Below are 17,497 nucleotides of genomic sequence, written 5' to 3'. Positions count from 1 at the left end.
CTTAACTAAATTGTCACTTAAATAACATATTGAAAGGTAAAGCACCACCTGCTTCTGCCAGATGTTGCAAAATCTTTAGCAGCACTTCCAGCACGCTGCAGTACTGAAGGAAGCACAAGATTGGCCCTCAAAGGTGTTTATCTCCCCAGTCTCCTACTGGGGTTTAAGGAGATTTCTATTACGCAGACTCATCATCAAAATAATAAGGGCTGTGCTTCAATTAGTTATGTAAATGAGAGCACACAATAGCACACTGCTCTTACTCCAAGGATCTGAGTGCGTCTGAGCGCACTGGGGTACATATGGCAATGTCTCCTTGTAATTCCATTTCTAATCAATAGTAGGAGGCATCCTGAAAACGTTTTGGAAACTGCACAGAAACATTCTTGTCCTTTAGAACACTGCACCCCTCCAAGGAGCATATCCCAGGGAGCTGACTGGACACCTCTGGCAGTGGCACACTGCAAGCAGTGCACAGACATTATACGTACAAAAGCCTGCCAAACTGTAAAGTCTTGCAAACCCTTTTCTGCAAATAGCACTGACTTCTGTAAGCACTTCCAAGCACCGAATAACCTCCTCCCTACAAGTCAGCAGCCAACGAACTCACAGTTATTAAGAGTCCCTAAGTCCCCTTTTTTCTGTAAGATGCCACCAGGTTGGAGGAGCTGCAAACAGCTGGAACCCTTGTGCAGGCAGACACGTCTGTACACCAGAAAGACAAAAGACAAGTAGAAAGGCAACAAGCAAGCCAGGGAAGCGAAGACTGGAATCCACCATGTAGCACATGTGCTCATGACCACACAGCCACAACCTTCTCACAGCCCCCCCCGCCTGCACGGCCTTACAGGGCACTGTCCCCTCTGTCCCTGTGAACCCGACAGCTCCTCCTGGAGCCCCTGCAGTGCTGTCAGCCTCTGTGGGTCCCCTCACCGCCGTGATGAAAGGCAGAAAGCTCTAGGCACTCTGGAGTTCTGGTCCCTCCCTCCTGTGCCCTCAGGCTGCTTTGCTGAGCCCATCTGCCTCAGCTTCCGCAATTGGAGAGGTCCATCAGATACAAAATGAAGGAGCCACTAAACTAGAAAGGCCTGTCAAAACATACAAAGGCTGTCAATAGACATGGCTTTTTCCCCTCAAGTGACATTTTACTTGCAAAATGAACTGCCAGTGGCCAAACATTCTGCCAGGTCCACGATTTCAGTCCACCCCAAGCAACTCATCTCCGCTACAAGCAAAGGTTTCTGCTCGGGAGCTTTTGAGAGGCAGAACGGCCTCACAAGAAAGGTCAAAACATGAATTTTTGATTAAAACAAGGATATTCAAGTCTACTTTCTAGGTAGTGCTTCCTTACTGAAAACATCTCTTGGTTGCTTTTTCTACTAAGATCTCAAGCCATGAAAAACTGAGTCATTACTTTCCTCGGTTTTTACTGAGGAAAGTTGCACCTGCAAGCAGAAAATTGTTCCAATTTCCAGACACAGTCTCTCATCACATAGTCTTTTTATTGCAGGTTTACGTCTCTTTACTGAAGAACTTTTTATTACCCAGGTCCCAAAGCCCCCAGCTGCTATTCCAACCTCTTCTCAGCTTTCTCCCTCCTTCATTTCAACACAGTGACTGCACCACTTTCCCAGGAGAGAGCTAATTCAATTTCTCAGTCTTTTTCACAGTTTTCTTCAAGTCCTCTGAAGTTCCACTTGACTACCAGAACAGGCCACCCCAGAACCACAGACAGCCTCTCGAACAAGAAAGTCACGAGCCCTTTGGGGCACAGAAACACTTAAATCCTGTCTCACTGTTAGCCCCTTAGCGCTGTTCTAGAGATTCCAACAGCACCCTTTAGCTGGAGCAATGCCTCTCCTGCTACAGAATATCCCATCTGTGCCCTTGCTGAGAACTGCAGTTTATTTTCTTCTGTGCCAGTAACAGAGAATAGTGAGGTGTAACAGTGCAGGACTAAAGCTATTCCTGCAGGGCATCAATATAATCACACTAGCTCAACACTGATAACCTGGATACAGTTGCATTTTAAGACTTCACAGTTAGCAAGTTTTTAATCCGGTTAATAACGAGTTGCATGGTACCTTTGCATCATTTCAGTTTCTTTAACAAAATCTCATTCAGCACCAAGAGAAGTCTATCAGCCAGACTCATAATGTCATCAAAAAAGATATCAAGTTCATTTGACAAGATCTCTTTTCCATACGGCCACGTTGATTGACATTAATTATATTCAATGCTTGTTTCTGCCCCAGACTGCCTGTGTGTGGGTGTTGCTTGCCTTTGCAGGCTTCAGTCTTCATCTTTGTAAATGAGCACGTTGCTCTATCTCACCTCCCGGGAGGTCGTGTGGATGGATCCATCGGTGCTCACAGCCTGTGGGACCCTTCGGGAAGCCTGGCAGCAGCAGCGAGCCTCTGACCACGCTGCAGGGAACACAGCAAGGGAACAGGCTGCACCCAGCACTAGCACCTAACTCACAGTCCCATTCCCAAAGGCCCAAACCCAGCTTCCCAAGGACTGAAGCGGGCGTGGAAGCAGACTTCGGGACTCACTGCAAATACACCTGACCCACAACTCCTCCTGTTATTAGGTTTATCATTCCCTTCCTTCTGTCAGATTTCTAGTTCCTCCTTTCCAAGCATCCAGTGTGCTTGCCTGGCAGTCAGGAGACAAGGATGGATCCAGGCGCAGCAGATGAAAGGGCACAAGCAGGAGAGGCGCTCTAACATACTATCCCTGGTCCCAGCAGAGACACGTGTGTCTACTTGCACCGGCAGTGACAAACAGAGGGGCTCAGGCTGCCACACCAGCCAGGACAGAGCTCAGCAAGGGGGTGTGAGCAAGCACATCTTCCACACAATACCTGTTCTAAGGCAGCACCCAATGCAGCTTGCCATGATAACTAAATTTATTATTAACTGTGTATTTCATGATGTTAGTGACAATATGTTAATGTGATTTTTCACGTCCTCCTGCAGTGAACAGATGGCTCCTTTTACTTTACTTTCCACATCAAGTGTGATTATTTCTTGGTGCCAAAAGCCACCTGCCGCTCCCTGGTCTCCAGTCTAATTTTTTATGTTGGTAAAACACAGCAGGACTTGTTATCAGTTGGATGGCATCTTAATAAAAGGAGACACGCCAACATATTGACATCATGTTCAAGGGGAAATTTTAGCCCCATCCTGGCCCCTCCCCCAGTTTGCAAAAAATAATAAAATGAAACTAAGGAGAAAAAAAAGCCAACAAGCCCCCCCCCGCCCAGACTCCACCAGTTTCAAGATGCTCAGCCACCATTTTCGGCCCCGAGCCAAGGCGCAGCGTTGGCCTCCTTTTGTTCCCACACCGAGCACCTCAGTCAGGGCTCTGATCTCTCGTCCTGTGTAATGATAATTAGCCATAACACATTCAGAAGTCAAATGTAAGCAGGAATACATTAACATTGAGATCAGTGCCGGGGTAATTTTCCTTGGGAAAATGACAAAGAAGGACACAAAAATTAAAATACGGGATGTGGAGAGTCTCAGTATCACTTTCAGAGGATGAAAGGTGAACTCATTGGTTTGTCAGTCACGAGCCCACACTCCACAGCCAGCTGTGGGCTACAGCAAACAAACAATCCAGGCTGATGAGCCCTCGCAGCCCCTCCAGTGCTCTGCACACACAGCAGCTTGCCATGGAGAGGGGGAGACCCCAACTCAAACAGGACACTCCGTAGCCTGCATTTAGACACCTGTCTCAATGGCTCAATTCTCCAATACCTATTGTGTTTTGACTGCTTTAGGTACAGCCAAGTCCTGGACACCAGCCAGCTGGGAACAACCATCCCAACAACTGCTGAGGTGTAAAACACTATTCCAAGGCACCCAACCTCTCATGCAAGGAGAAACAACAGCACCTTGGGGCAGCCCTGGCACACAGCTAGAAAGACAGACTGCATAACAAACATCACTGTTTCCTTCGATATTCACATGTGGCCATGTCACACAGGAGCAAAAATGGAGGGAAATTCTCTAAGTATATCATTATTTCTAGCTTAAACAAAAACTTCAAAACCGCACACAAAACCCATTTGTGTCTGAAGCACTTCAAAAAAGGAGTATTGACAAAAACCCATAAAAACAATGTTAAGACACCAGTCACAGAGGGCTGCACTCAAGCCTGTCAACAGGTGACTGCTGTGAACAACTACACAGTGGTGACCACAGATCGCAAGCGTAGCTGTGCTATCCACATTCACTATTTCTCAAACCTAGAGAGCAACTTCTTGCTCTGAGCCACTGACCTCCAGAGCCAGGTAAACTGTATTTTGTACTGGATTCACTGTATATTCCATCAACCTGTACCTCACTACTCACAAAGCCCATTACACCAGCACTAGTGCCGTCAGCATGACAGACTTGAAACTATTCCACTAGCAATACAGCCCCTGTATTGCTCAAAGGCCAAGCTGGGTGAAAAGCGGGGGAAGAAATACTTCTGTGAAATAAGGCACTGAGACAAAACCAAGACACTGTGCCAAAAATGCAGCCAGGAAACTCAGGATAAGATGGACTTTGATTACGCAAAAGATAAGCATTTTTGTCAGGAAGTCTGTATTTTCATTTCCTGTTCATTCATCCAACCACCTAATGGCAAGGAAGTTAGGTCTGGAGTTGCTGTCCTGGCTTAGCTCCTGAGGAAAGGACCACTGGGAATGCTGTGAACCGTCACTGGTGGGGCTTTTGTTCCTCAACTGCCCGATTTGTGTAAGCTCCGATCTTTCATACCTCCAACAAACTTCCACAGGAGACATGCACCTTTGCCAATCACAGCTTGATCTCTGCATTTCCTTCTTCGAAGGGTTCACAGCAGGAGTGCTCCATCAGAGAATCTTTGTGCCACGCTTGCGTACTGGTTCAAACAACTGAGCCACACTGCCCACCTCGTGCTTTACACCGTGGTGCCCAGCAGCCGACACGCAGCACTCTGTGCAGCTGGGGCTGATGGAAGGATTAAGCTTGTCATTAGGAATCATTCTGGTGGCTAAAAATGCAGCCTCTCTCCCGATAATGTGTAGTATCATTTAAAACAAATTAATTTCTCATTTCTTGCTGCTGGTCATAATTCTCAGCATGGGACACATCACAAATGACCTTAAGGTTGGACATACAATCATCATTAGCAAATCAGAAAAAAGGCAACTAAAAAACAACCCAAACCCATTACAGCCGTATATTTTGACTCTCCTTTCCTGTAGTTTTTGAAGCTCATTTCCATAATATAATTCAAGTGATAGCTGCAAATTACAGCCCTTGGTTCCTCCTTTAGGCAGCTACATCACCTCTGTATATTCTATTACCAAACTGGTTAATTAATAGTTTCTCTACATTGCCACTAAGCAGAACCACAATTCAATGATGATGACGGTGCCTCATTTCATACCCACTCTGAGACACAGAGCCATTGTCTGATGTCTGCTGTGTTGCCTACACACACTGAAGGCAGGCCAGGACCATGTTGTCCTTGCGATGCTGTCCCAGGCTCCTCTTTCCATGTTTAGGAAATCAGAGTTGGTGGCTGGAGCAAGCAGGGTCACGAGGGGCACAGCGAGAAGGAGAGGAGCACTCACTGAAACACAGGCTGGGGACATCAGCACAGTCAGTGCTGCAGCTCGTCGGTTCAGCTCAAGGACGAGGTGTTCCGTGCACAACCCATCAGGGACTGCTGCAGGAGCCTGGCTCAGGGCTTCCCTCTCACCTGCAGGCACAGGGAACACCGCAGCTGTTCCAGCCTCTCTTGTCTCTCAAGAAGGAAAAGTCACAGTGAGATCAACCACATAAACCAGCTCCTGTGAGGACCAGGCTGCTTTGAATCCTCCAGCTCTCTGTCTGAGCATGGCTCTGATGCTTGTGTTATCATTTTGATATTAATGCCCATAATCCCCTGGGGGTAAGCAATTGTTTGTCTGAATAAGCCCATGCATAAGACTAAACATTAAATTAAACTATCATCCATCTAAATGCAACATTATGCAGCCACTATATGTGTTAGATATTGAAAATTTGTTGCTGCTGCTTTTTGGTTTTTTTTTAATCATGCGGCCTAATAAGATCCCCATGAGTAATCTCTGTGCTGAGGCCTGGAGTAAATACACTCACAACTCGGTCAGTCACCTACTTTAACCTCCTGCTGAAATTACAGTCACACAATCTTTTCTGATTGTTTCAATCAAAACAAAATGAATAAACCAAACCTGAGGAGTATTTAAATATCCACTTCAGCTTGCAGTAAAACCTTTACCAGCTGATTTATAGGAGCCCAGGAGGAATTGCCTGCAGTACTTGGCCCCTGCGTTTAGCACACATTACAATCCTTACTGTCCCAGCAGCTCCAGAGGCTGGTTTTTGTTAGTTATGCACACTTATCCAGGACACAAACAACACAAACCTCTGATAAATTCCAAGCCACTAGGGCTGCCAAATTTTCTTAAAGCAGCCCTACTTTAAGCATGACTTAAGGACGAAGCAGTCTTGAGTACACAAATCATTCTCCAATGTCTACTACAGAACTAAACTAACTTCATTGAGTTAAACAACTATACACCAGCTCGAGAGCCTCAGAGAAAGGCCCAGCAGCACCATCAGCCTCATGTGGCACCAACACAAGCACAGTTCTACTCTTGCAGCCACACGGCATTGTAAGGAAGTTTCCAGTACCCAATCTCCCTCAAGTCCTTCCCCAGTTTCCTGTAGCCTTACACTTTGGTCTAGAAGCCAAGGCAGCCCTGACTCCCACGCAGAGATGTTCTCCTCCTTCCATGGTGCTGCAGGAGTTCCAAAGCAAGCATTCCAGAGTGTACCAACCCATCGGTGCCTTCCTGGAGCCCAAGGATCACCTTTTCACAATGTGACAGCCAAGCTAATTATGTGATCCATTATTCCTCTGGAGGTGATTGTTATCTTTCCATCAGACATTGCCTCTAGCTGAAATTCATCTTCTCCACCATTACAAGCCCCAGCAATAGCGTTCCTTTGGCAGTAGGTGAGAACTGTATGTGCCCACTGCAGGGCCCAAGGGACACAAATGCCAAGCACAGGGAGATATTTTATTCAAGGTGGCCATTAAAACATTCTCGGTCATTAGCAGATGGCATGAGGCAAAACAAACACTTCAATCACCAGCAATGTCGTACAGGTATGCTAATCCATCTGTACAAGTGTGTGTGCAGGTATACACCCCCCACACATAGAGGTAATATTTATAATTTATTTTTAATTTGCAATCAGAGTTCCTTGTTTCTTCTGATAACCCAATGGAACCACTCATGGTCATCTGAATCCTGAACTGAAGCACAGCCTCTGACTTATCAGCTCACTAAAACTGTTATATCTCCTGAGAGACCATGCACAAATCCTTACAGCCACAGTTCACACAGACTAATGCAGCATTTTTCTGGTCTAACATCTCAATTTTGTTCTTTAAATACCAGTTCAAGATACATCAATTACAGACAGTATCCTGAATCTCTGTCTCTGCCTGACTCCCAGGAATTGTTTGGGATGAAATTCTTTTTCTCCTTACGTATTTCAGACTGTAAGCTCTTTAGGGCAGAAAGCTTCCATTGTGCACTTAAACACTGTGAGGCCTTGCCCTCAAGTAGATTTTTATATCGGGCTATTACCATAATTTGAGTTAAAAAACCCCAAAACAGAAGTTCAGTGCAGGAAGTGTGAAGTCTCCAAAAGAACGTGTAGATACAAGAATAAGATACACCTTAGTGGTCACCATGTCCATGACACATCATTGTGATGCCAGGTGAGCACAGCCCCAGCTCTTGGCTCAGGTTAAGTGTAGGCAGGAAACTCAGCAGTACCTCAGTGCTCTCCTTAAAGAAATTCCATTAAAACCAACGTGAGCCCACCCTGGGGCAAGTCAGGGCTCTCTCCACAGTGAGAAGGAACAAGTACACCTGAGGCACACTTCCAAAGGAGCAAGGCTCGAAGCAAAAGGAGAGGGTTTTCAGCTCCCTGTGGACTTGCCAACAGCTCAGGCCAGAACGTGAGGAAGGAACACCTGAACCCCCTCAGGTATCAGCAGTCACTGACAAGGAATGTTGGTACACATGCAACTGGGCCGCTAAAACATTCAGTGCCCAGCATAATTCAAACAACCAAATATTGCCTATAATTACTATTCCATTTATCTTCACAAACATAACGTACAATTCTCCTTCCTACTGGCACATTGCTCAATTGTAGGCAGGACACCGAACTGTAAATCCAACGCAAACCCCAATCAAAGAGAGGATTCTCTGGCAGTTCCTTCCTGCACAAAGCCTCAGTGCAAATATCCTGGGCAAAGCCTGAGGTAGTGCCATTCAAATACACCCCAGCAGTGCTTCATTTCAAAAAGAATCTGAGTGCTCCATGCTCCCAACCACTTCCGTACGGTCAGAACCCTGGCTGAAAACATCTGTAAGGAACACCACTTGCCCTATTAGACCAAGGTGTTAGTGCAGCATCAAGAACACTGTCATGCTGGGATCCCAGCTGGAAAATGCACAGGGATATACGAACTTGCCCCAAACAAGAGATTTTATTTTCTGAGGAAACTGGAGGCAAGGGAGGTGGTTAAAATATAAAACATGTCTATTTTACATAGACTGGAGAGGGGGAAAACCCCTCTGAATAGTCAGTAGAAAGGAAAACTATTTTATAATAGTGTTTCAGTCAGTAAACGTTTTTCCATAAAATGCCTAAAATAGAAATTGTCTCTTAGACTCACTTCTAGATTATCCTTTGCCACGGTATGATTCCATGATCAAGCAAGCCCACGAGGCAGGAAATTCCACTGGAGCCAGGGATCTGCTATTTTTGAGCTTTCAGACAGTTTCAGTGACTGCTGCATATCAGTCACACATGAGCTGTTTGTCAAGAGTGAAATACGGCACTGGAGTAGACGGCTGTCCCCCACACCCCCAGTCTCACCCACACCCCAGTCTCACTTTACTACCCCAGTAGTAAAGCTTAAGCACCTACTCCATGTGCTTGCACTGAGCTGTTTCCCCTTTACCAGGTCTCTCTGCCTGGAGTTGCTGCACACCCTGCAGAACAAAGAAAACTGACTGCACAGTATAATAGCAGCACATTTCCAATTTCACCTGTAGAACCGTCTCTGAGGTTTGATAAACCCACACCCTTTAATCTACTGACCGTGACGAGTGACGCACTGACACCTGTAGTACCACACACTACTCACAGTACCCCAAAATGCACAGAAACTGTACAGGTTATGGCATTTGCTGGACTGTCAGGTATTAAACAACCCAGTTACAGTGGGAGGGAATGGAGAACACACCTGCCCATAGCTCCCACACTGCTCCTGCTGCAGCTCCCAGCCCAGGCACATGTGGCATGCAGTGCAGCCTGGACAGCCCCAAGTGAATAGAGGCTGTTTGTCTTCACCACAGGTACAGGCTGATCACTGACACAGGGTAACAGCAGAGATGCTACGGGCTCCTCCACATCACAGAGTATGAGACAGGTGAGCCAGAGGTAATGTCACCACAAGCCTTTTCATTTCAATTTTAACATCACTGGTTTGTTTCTTCTTAATCAAATTGTTTCCAATTCAGTTTTCCTACTCTCTGGACAATTTGGAGCCAGCCCTCAGCAATTTCTCCTCCTATCTAAGTTGTGGTTTGAGGGGAGATTCCCCAGTAACAGCTCATCAAAGCTCTGACACAAATATATTAACTAGCTCTTGCTCCTTACAGACAGCAAACAACAGGCTGTGCATTGGTAGCTTTACAAAGGCAAAAAGGGCTTTGCAATTCTGGGATATTTTCACCTTCTGACTTAGTTACTTGATCCAAACAGTTCCAGAATCCCTAAAAGCCATCGCAGGGGTCCTTCAGTCTGTTGGCTGCTCTCATCACTTCCTCCCTCCTCACAAGATACTCATGGAGTTGGTCAAAACAGAGGTCAGGGGATAAACCTCAGCTGGCTCTGCCCTGGGCGCAGACTGGCTGCAGCCACCAACAGGGCTGATGACAAATGGGAAGCCAGGCTTCCAGCTGAATTTCAGTTTAGTTATTTTTGTTTTAATGTATGTGTGAATCAATTAATCCTGTCATAGAAGGGCATCGTAAACTGTGTGCCAGAGTTAATGAGTCAGACATTATCACATCATTACACCAGCTGGCATAATGTAGCATGTGTTGTTTGTCATAATATACACTGCCATGCTTAACAACCATTAATTGTTTACACGAGCAGTCATATTTTTCTTCAAAGAACCTTCAGTGACTGGGTAATATTTTGAAAGCTTCTTAAGCAAGTAACTCTTACTAGGAAAAGATAACAAAAATCACCCCCTCTCTCATGGAGCAAGACGCGCCAGATTTCCACATAATGACAATAACATCTCCCTCGTTAAAAAAAATGAAAAACAAAGGCATTCGGATTCCATCTAGGTCCCTGAATTTGATGCCCACTGGTCAACACTGCCATAAACATTAAGAGGTGATGCCCAAGTCCCCTCCGTTCTTCCTTTGCTTGGGCAGAGCCCAGAGCACCAAGTCTGAGCCCGTTCTCCTCCGCTCTGGAAGGTACCAGAAGGAAGAGGATGGCAGCTAAAGCCTTGACAGCATAACGGCTGATACGATACCAGAACTCAGGCTGCTCTTTGGAGTGATGAACCTGCGCTGCCTGACAGAGATGCTAGTGGTTTCCTGTCACTTCTTGCATCCATCACCTGTGTTTGTCAGGTGAAAACACAACAATCAGTCTTACTTTATCATAATAGTTTGGCTGCAAGTATTTTCTTGGCTGACTAAAGACAACATTTGGACACCCTCAGCAACAAATCCAGGTTTACCAGCTTTCCGCGAATTGGATTCAGTCTGCTTGTGGCCACATTTGTTGGCCATATGGCTTCCCAAAGCCAAAGGCTAATAACATGTTTTAGGTTGAATTGACTACAGAAGCCAAGAACAGTGAATTTGACCTGCAGATTGCCCGTATGTCCACTCACACATACAAACTTTTGTTACACCAGAGCTCTGTTTTTAAACAAACACCTGTATGATACCTGTAAGGCAGTGAGAAAACAACTCTAAAAACTCACTGTTGTGGAAAAGAACACTAGCTATAGGAAGCCTAAAAAACTAAAGATCAGGTCCTTTCTTAAAAAAATATGGAAATAACGAGTATTAATACTTCAAACAACCTTAATGTACTGTTAGTTTGATTTAAGACACCCGTGATTTTGAGAAGTGCTAAAAACAACAGATGCTGCTCTTTTGATGGGAAACATACAGTCCTATTCACTCACCTTATGGAATTCATTGTCACCATCCCCTGCTCTGGCACAAGAAGAGAAGATCAGGACCACAGATGTGGATAAGACATGGTGCAGCAGCAAGGTCTCTCTGATACTTAAGCCCTACGTGCCATGTGGCTCATGCTCGTGGCTGCAGAGAAAGGACTATGCACCTCACCATCTCGATTCCCTCCTAAGTGAGCCCTGATTCCACAAAGCACCGTGGGACACATGCTCATCTTCCAGCATCACAGCACTGCACTGAAGTCATATGCCTGCACAGGGCAGCACATACTACCTTCTGCTTGCACCTTTAGAGCCAGTAGCCAACACACAATAATAAGAGTTCACAATTTATTCCTCTCTGCCACCACTCTGGGTCTTCCATCTCAGCATTAGGTCTATTTAGCTTTTAAGTGAGTGCATTTTCTTTTTGACAAGTAGGAAATCAATAGCCTGCTACACACACATAAACACTGACCGACCTGTGTGTAGGTAAAACCAGTTATTTCTGGTGTGACATCAGTATTTAACCCCCTGTTACATCAACCCTCACCTCTTAGTCTATACTCTGACAACGCAGTCTCACGTACTCTGACGTATAGATGTCCTACTCCAGCTTGGCTGTACTGTTTCCCTTGCCTGACAGGGTTTTTTGCAAGGGACCCTCCTTCCCAGCAGTCCCCAAGTTGTTCAGAAATCAAACAAGCATAGGTATAAAGAATACTGACCTCTACAGCTTTAAAGGATGTGAAAGAGACCACAAGCATGTATCGTCACACCTGATCTGCCATATGTCTGAGGATATATCAAATCCAGATGAAATGAAGAAAGATTCTTATTTTCCTAATGAAACTGAAGCCTAGGGAAAGTCATATCAGACCGGTATCCCTCTCCCAGGCCATCTTGAAGAAATGATTTTACCTCTTAGTTGGACTTAGGGTAATTGTATAAAGGTTTCCAATCTCTGAAATCTGTAATGAAATCTGTAATCCTGACCTGCTGGATATGAGCTATACAATTACTCAGAGTATATTTAGAGCAAATAATCCATTCCCTCAAAGCTCCAAATATTCATAGCTGCTGATGTAAAGTACTGTCCAAGGGTCTGCATTATAATTACTTGTGCAACAAGGTGAAGGCCACATCTGACTCCTGCTAAGCCCTTTAGGAAAGCTCATCCTCTCCTTTGACAGTGAGACATATTAAATCTTTGCTGAATCAATATCTATTGTATGGGAGCACAAAACAGTGAGATTAAGAAGACCCATCCAAACAAGCCCAGTCATTACAAATCAACACAGAATAACCCATAACTACGCTAAGCAGGAAGGAAGACCCATCAGCTTGGTTCCTTTCTGTAAAGTAAACCAGGACATAAAATGTTCATCAGACATGCGGGTCAAAACTTATAATTACAGAAGGTTAACAGAGTAAAGGCTACTGTTGGCTCCTCCTCAGCAACCCACAGCTGAATTCTGAAACTCACTCAGAGGGTCAGCAAGGCAGAGTCACTCAGAGCACACACAGAGAGCAGAGTGGGCCTTCTATCTCTCTGCTTCACCCAAATCTGTGCTTCAGCTGCACCAAAACAGAAAAAAGGCTTCATCTTGCCCATAAAGCTATTCAGTCTCTGAAGCTGCTTACTCAACTAGGGGTTACAAAAGCCAGCCTTTCTCCAGCAGATTTCACAGGACAGATAGTTTGAGACTTAAATGTCTATTGGCTTACCCTTGGCAAAATGACCCGAGGTATGGAAGTCAGACACTGTCTTAATCCTATGCACTGTAAGCCCAAGCAAACACAAATGGCTGCAACATAGAGCAGATCTGGAATCCACCCAGTGACTCAAGTCAGCAAGTTCATTATCACTTTCCAAGACTGCTTCCTAACCCACTTCCTCAGACAGGATCCAAGCACTCAAGTCCCAAAGGTTTTCAAGTCTCAGTACCACGCTCAATGATGAGGTTTTAAGTCCTTCTTCACTTGCGGCTAAACTAATCAGGGCCTTAACTGGATCAGGTCTAGTGTTCTCCTTCTGTTGCAAGGCCAAGGCCTCCTATGAAGATTCCAATGTCTTGTTTTACACAGCCTTGCAGAGAGGGAAACTTCTCCAGACAGTAATTTTGCATTAGCACTTCAGCACAGGAAGACAGGACTGAGGCTGCCCAAGTCTCCCAGGCCCCCCCAAAGTTCCTGTGCTGGGAAGCTGGTAACAGATTGTCAAAAAGGGTTAAAGCAGCTGTCCACATGGCTCTCCGCGGCTCCTGGGAGGGTGGCAAAGCGCATTGTTTGGCGTAATCATGACACAGATCTGCATGTGTATGTCTTCAATAATTCATGTTGCAGCTTGTCTCGCTGTGGGGACAGATGTCAGTGAAATCAGTGACAGCCGATCATGCTGATCCCTCACATAATCACGGGAGAGCTGATCCTGTGGTGACACTGAGCCTTGGAACCCGCCTGTGGTGCTCATGTGAGGGTGACAAGAGCAGGCAGACACAGATATGTACAATACCTGTGTTTGAAAACACCAGTGCCTGTTCAGCAGCACACCACACCTCAGGGATCCGAAACCATGACCAAGGGGAAGTCAGAGCAACTGCCGGGGGGGCTACAGGTGCCACAGAGAGGCCATGTCACCCACCCCATGTGAAAGACAAGTAAAAGTCACAATGACAGCTTGTGTGAACCCTGCACAAGTTAACATTCGCTTCAAAACGAGTCAGTGGTTTCCTCTGGACTTCCTGCTTCTTGTAATGCTTTGATTCCAAACTGATCCATCATCTCTGTCAATGTCTGTCCCATTTTGGGTTATACTGGTCTGCTCCAATGTCCTAGTCACTGACAGGAGACAGCAAAGTGCAGTTGTACCCACTGCAGAGCTCAGATATTATCTCTCCAGGAGAGAGTGACTCAGTACTAATTAGAATAATGGGATCCTTTCATCTCATTTGAAAAATCTATTCCTGTTGGAGGAAAAAAGCACATTCTTCTCAGCATTCAATGGTTCCTGTTTATTTTTACTCCAATGCCTTGTTCCAATTGTTCCACATTCTCTGTTTCGATATTTAAGAGAAGCACCTGATTATTTATGGTGGGGTTTTTCAAATACACAAGTATTTAGCTCAGTTAGGTCAGCTTTCTAAATAACTGCATTCATCTTTGCTCGCTGGATTTCTGTACTTGTGCTCAAAGCAGCAGATAAGCAAATCTACAGCTAACTCAGTTGGGCATGTTACACCTTCCATCGTTGGCACAACTCAAGATGGGCTGAGTTACACCAGAAAAATGGAGTTGTTCACTTTTATGGCTGCAACTTAATAGCCCAAGTGAGAGCTGTCTCACAATCACATGTGAGACTAGGACATGTCCCTATACACACCTGTGTGCATGTGGGACTTCCGTTAAGTGACACAGACACAATGCCAGGATCAGAAACTGGACTCTAGGACCGGGTATTCCTAATTCACAGGGCGCTGCGTTCTGCAGGTTTGTCTCTCCATCGCCGCCTTCCCTCCTGGCACTGGAGTGTGCAGAGTATTTCCCCAGTGATGCCAGCACCAGCCGAAACCTCATCTAAGATCAGTGCATTTAAAAAAGGACATTAATTCCTCATTATACTCGGATCAGATTGTTTTCAAGGCAACATCCTGACTGAGTCAAAGTACCTCATTAGAGCTGCCATGCATACTGTTGTTTAACATCATCTGCCATTTTTCTTGAGAAGGTGCATTTACATAAACATTTCTAATCACAGCCCTGTAAAGAGACACAGTATAATAATTTGTGACTTTTAGGTAATATGTCATATGAATCTTAACATATGGCATTACACTGTATGATGGCAATCTTGGCTCTTCCAAGGGAACCTGGACAACATCCAGTGAGATGTGAATGAGCCAAAGGCAATAGAGAACCATATCCACGCTAATCCAGGTTTACACCTTTCATTCAGCACTCCAAGCTTCCACCAGATGGTTTTGCACAAAAGCATTAATGCCAGAAATCACTGTGCAGACTCACCCAGTTTTCAGAGACACTATTTCAGAAGGCCCCGATGCAAAAATAATCCTGGTAAATGGCACCAGCAACTCAAAGGTGCAAGGAGTGGTCTGCAGCCTTTGCAAGAAGGTACCAAAAGGTGACTTGTGAGCTTTGCCATTCCAGATCACAGCTCCTTCGTTTTGCAAGGGGAGTTCGGGGCAGGTTCTACCTATTGTACAGCCATTACTCCCATACAAGGATAATCAAGTACCAATCCCGGAATGATGCTTGCCAGATGGAGCGTCCCAGGCTCCACAAGAACTAGCTGAAATCTCCATTTACAACTCTATTTCCTTACCTGCCCACAAGGAATTTCCCTCCAAATTTGTGAGATACAGTAGTGAGCAAAATGCTAAGGTCAATGCATCAAAGTAATGTAAGTGGATTTCAGGGACAGTAAACAGTTGATGCTGTTTAAATAAAATCATCTCACTACAAACCTGGGGCCCACATCACCTTCTTGCACCATCTTAAGGGAGTGTAGACACTGGGTCAGTCACCAGAGCTAGAGATAACAGACAGGGATGTACTACCACTTCCACCACACTTTTGGTTTTCCACATATATGAAATGGTCCTTGGAAGCTCCAATAAAGAGCCACAGTGAAGTGTTCTATCTCAGGTCACCTGCAAAGCATACACCTGGACCAACAGACAGCATCCGGTACAGTCTCCATCTCCACAAACTGTTAGGAACTGCACAAGGAAAAAAGTCAAGGCAATTGTTGCTGAGGGGTGATTTCAGTCCCAAGAGTGACTCCAACAGTTTGCCTACACACTGGACTAATGTCCCAGGATGGGGTTTTCTTGGGGGATGGGTGGTGATGGCTTTTGGTGCTCTGGTACCCTGGCATAGGTGAGGGGATCCTACAGGAACCTCTTCCACCCCAGGCAGGTATTTTGTAACCATTCCTGCTCTTCAATACATCCAGCCCCATCCCTGCCTTGGTATTCTTACTCACTCCATACAGTATCATGTGCTTAGAGTAACAGAAGGGTCTCTTTGTGTAAGGTACCTCAAAATGGCATATCCCTGCTCCTCAGTGTTCCAGCCATAGGGGACATGCCCCTCATGTGACACATACCAAGACCACATATGTCAGCTTTTTATTTCCTAAAAAGCCCACTTTTTTCCTCCACAGCAGCATATGCATGATGAGCCAGCTGTCAGGGAAATACTGTTTTCAGCTTCCTGCCCTGCATGTAGGTTGAACAAAACAGCATATTGTCACATTGTTCCAGGAGTGTGAGAGGAAGAAGAAAGGAAAGGTTTAACTTTTGCTGTTAGTCCCCAGTTCCTTTGTGGCAGACATGGCTCCATCAGACACAATAGCTTTGTTACTGCACGTTCCAGGCAGGGCTCAAGCTTTGAATATTCAGCAGGGCTCCAGGCTAGTGATTCTTTTGCAGCAACGTTTCTTGTCTTCCAGGAAGCCCTTGACAAAGGTCACAAACAATTTGCTCGTTCCTCTTATTAAAATAAAGATGGAAAGCATTGATGATAGCTCTGCCCAGCAGCTAACTTCATCATCTGTAGCAGCTCCAACATATGCTTGTGAGATAATGAAAAATATAGCATTAAATACAGTGGCAGATTGAATCTTGTTTCAGGGTAAATATAGTAAGTCATTTTTTTTTCCTCCTCATTTCCTCAGAACCTGTTTAGCATTAGACTGTTAATATCATCACTGATACATGACAAAACCATTGCATAATATACTGCATTTGAAGCCAGCCCACCCATAAAAGTGAGCAATGACAAAGTATGAACATTACTCAGGCACTGATAGTAATGAAGTGCTCCGAGCCAGCCCTTTCCGGATGTTTCCATTCGCACACCTTCAAGGAACGTGGCTTTGGGCTGGGCTGTGCACCTCAGCCCCCTGCCTGCTAAGCCAGGGTCAAGTCAGAACCCCTTCAGACTTCTGTCCAGGTCCTGCAGCTTCACCCGTGTCCTTGGTCCTGCACTTGGCCACTGCTGCACTGCTGAGTGTTTCTTCAAATTGTGTTCTTGTCAACGCATAAGGCAGTTGATTTACCTTCTCCAGGGAATCTTAATTAGAAGCCCAGGCAGACTTTGTAGACAAATTGCATCCTGAGGAATACTGGTCAGGCAAACTCTCTGGATGCTTTTCCGCTGCCCT

At 45.4% G+C, this 17,497-nt stretch overlaps 1 long non-coding RNA gene across 2 annotated transcripts in view; it reads right to left on the bottom strand.

Annotated features, from left to right (window-relative positions):
- Positions 1 to 17,497, bottom strand: part of LOC113983075 — a 230,161-nt gene that overhangs the window by 124,739 nt on the left and 87,925 nt on the right. The window lies entirely within an intron of this gene.

This window comes from Pipra filicauda, unplaced genomic scaffold (assembly GCF_003945595.2).
Source record: "Pipra filicauda isolate LSUMZ 115617 unplaced genomic scaffold, ASM394559v2 scaffold451_size532456_pilon, whole genome shotgun sequence".
Lineage (NCBI taxonomy): Eukaryota > Metazoa > Chordata > Aves > Passeriformes > Pipridae > Pipra > Pipra filicauda.
Note: the sequence above shows the minus strand (reverse complement) of the source record. Positions and strands in the feature narration are given on the sequence as shown.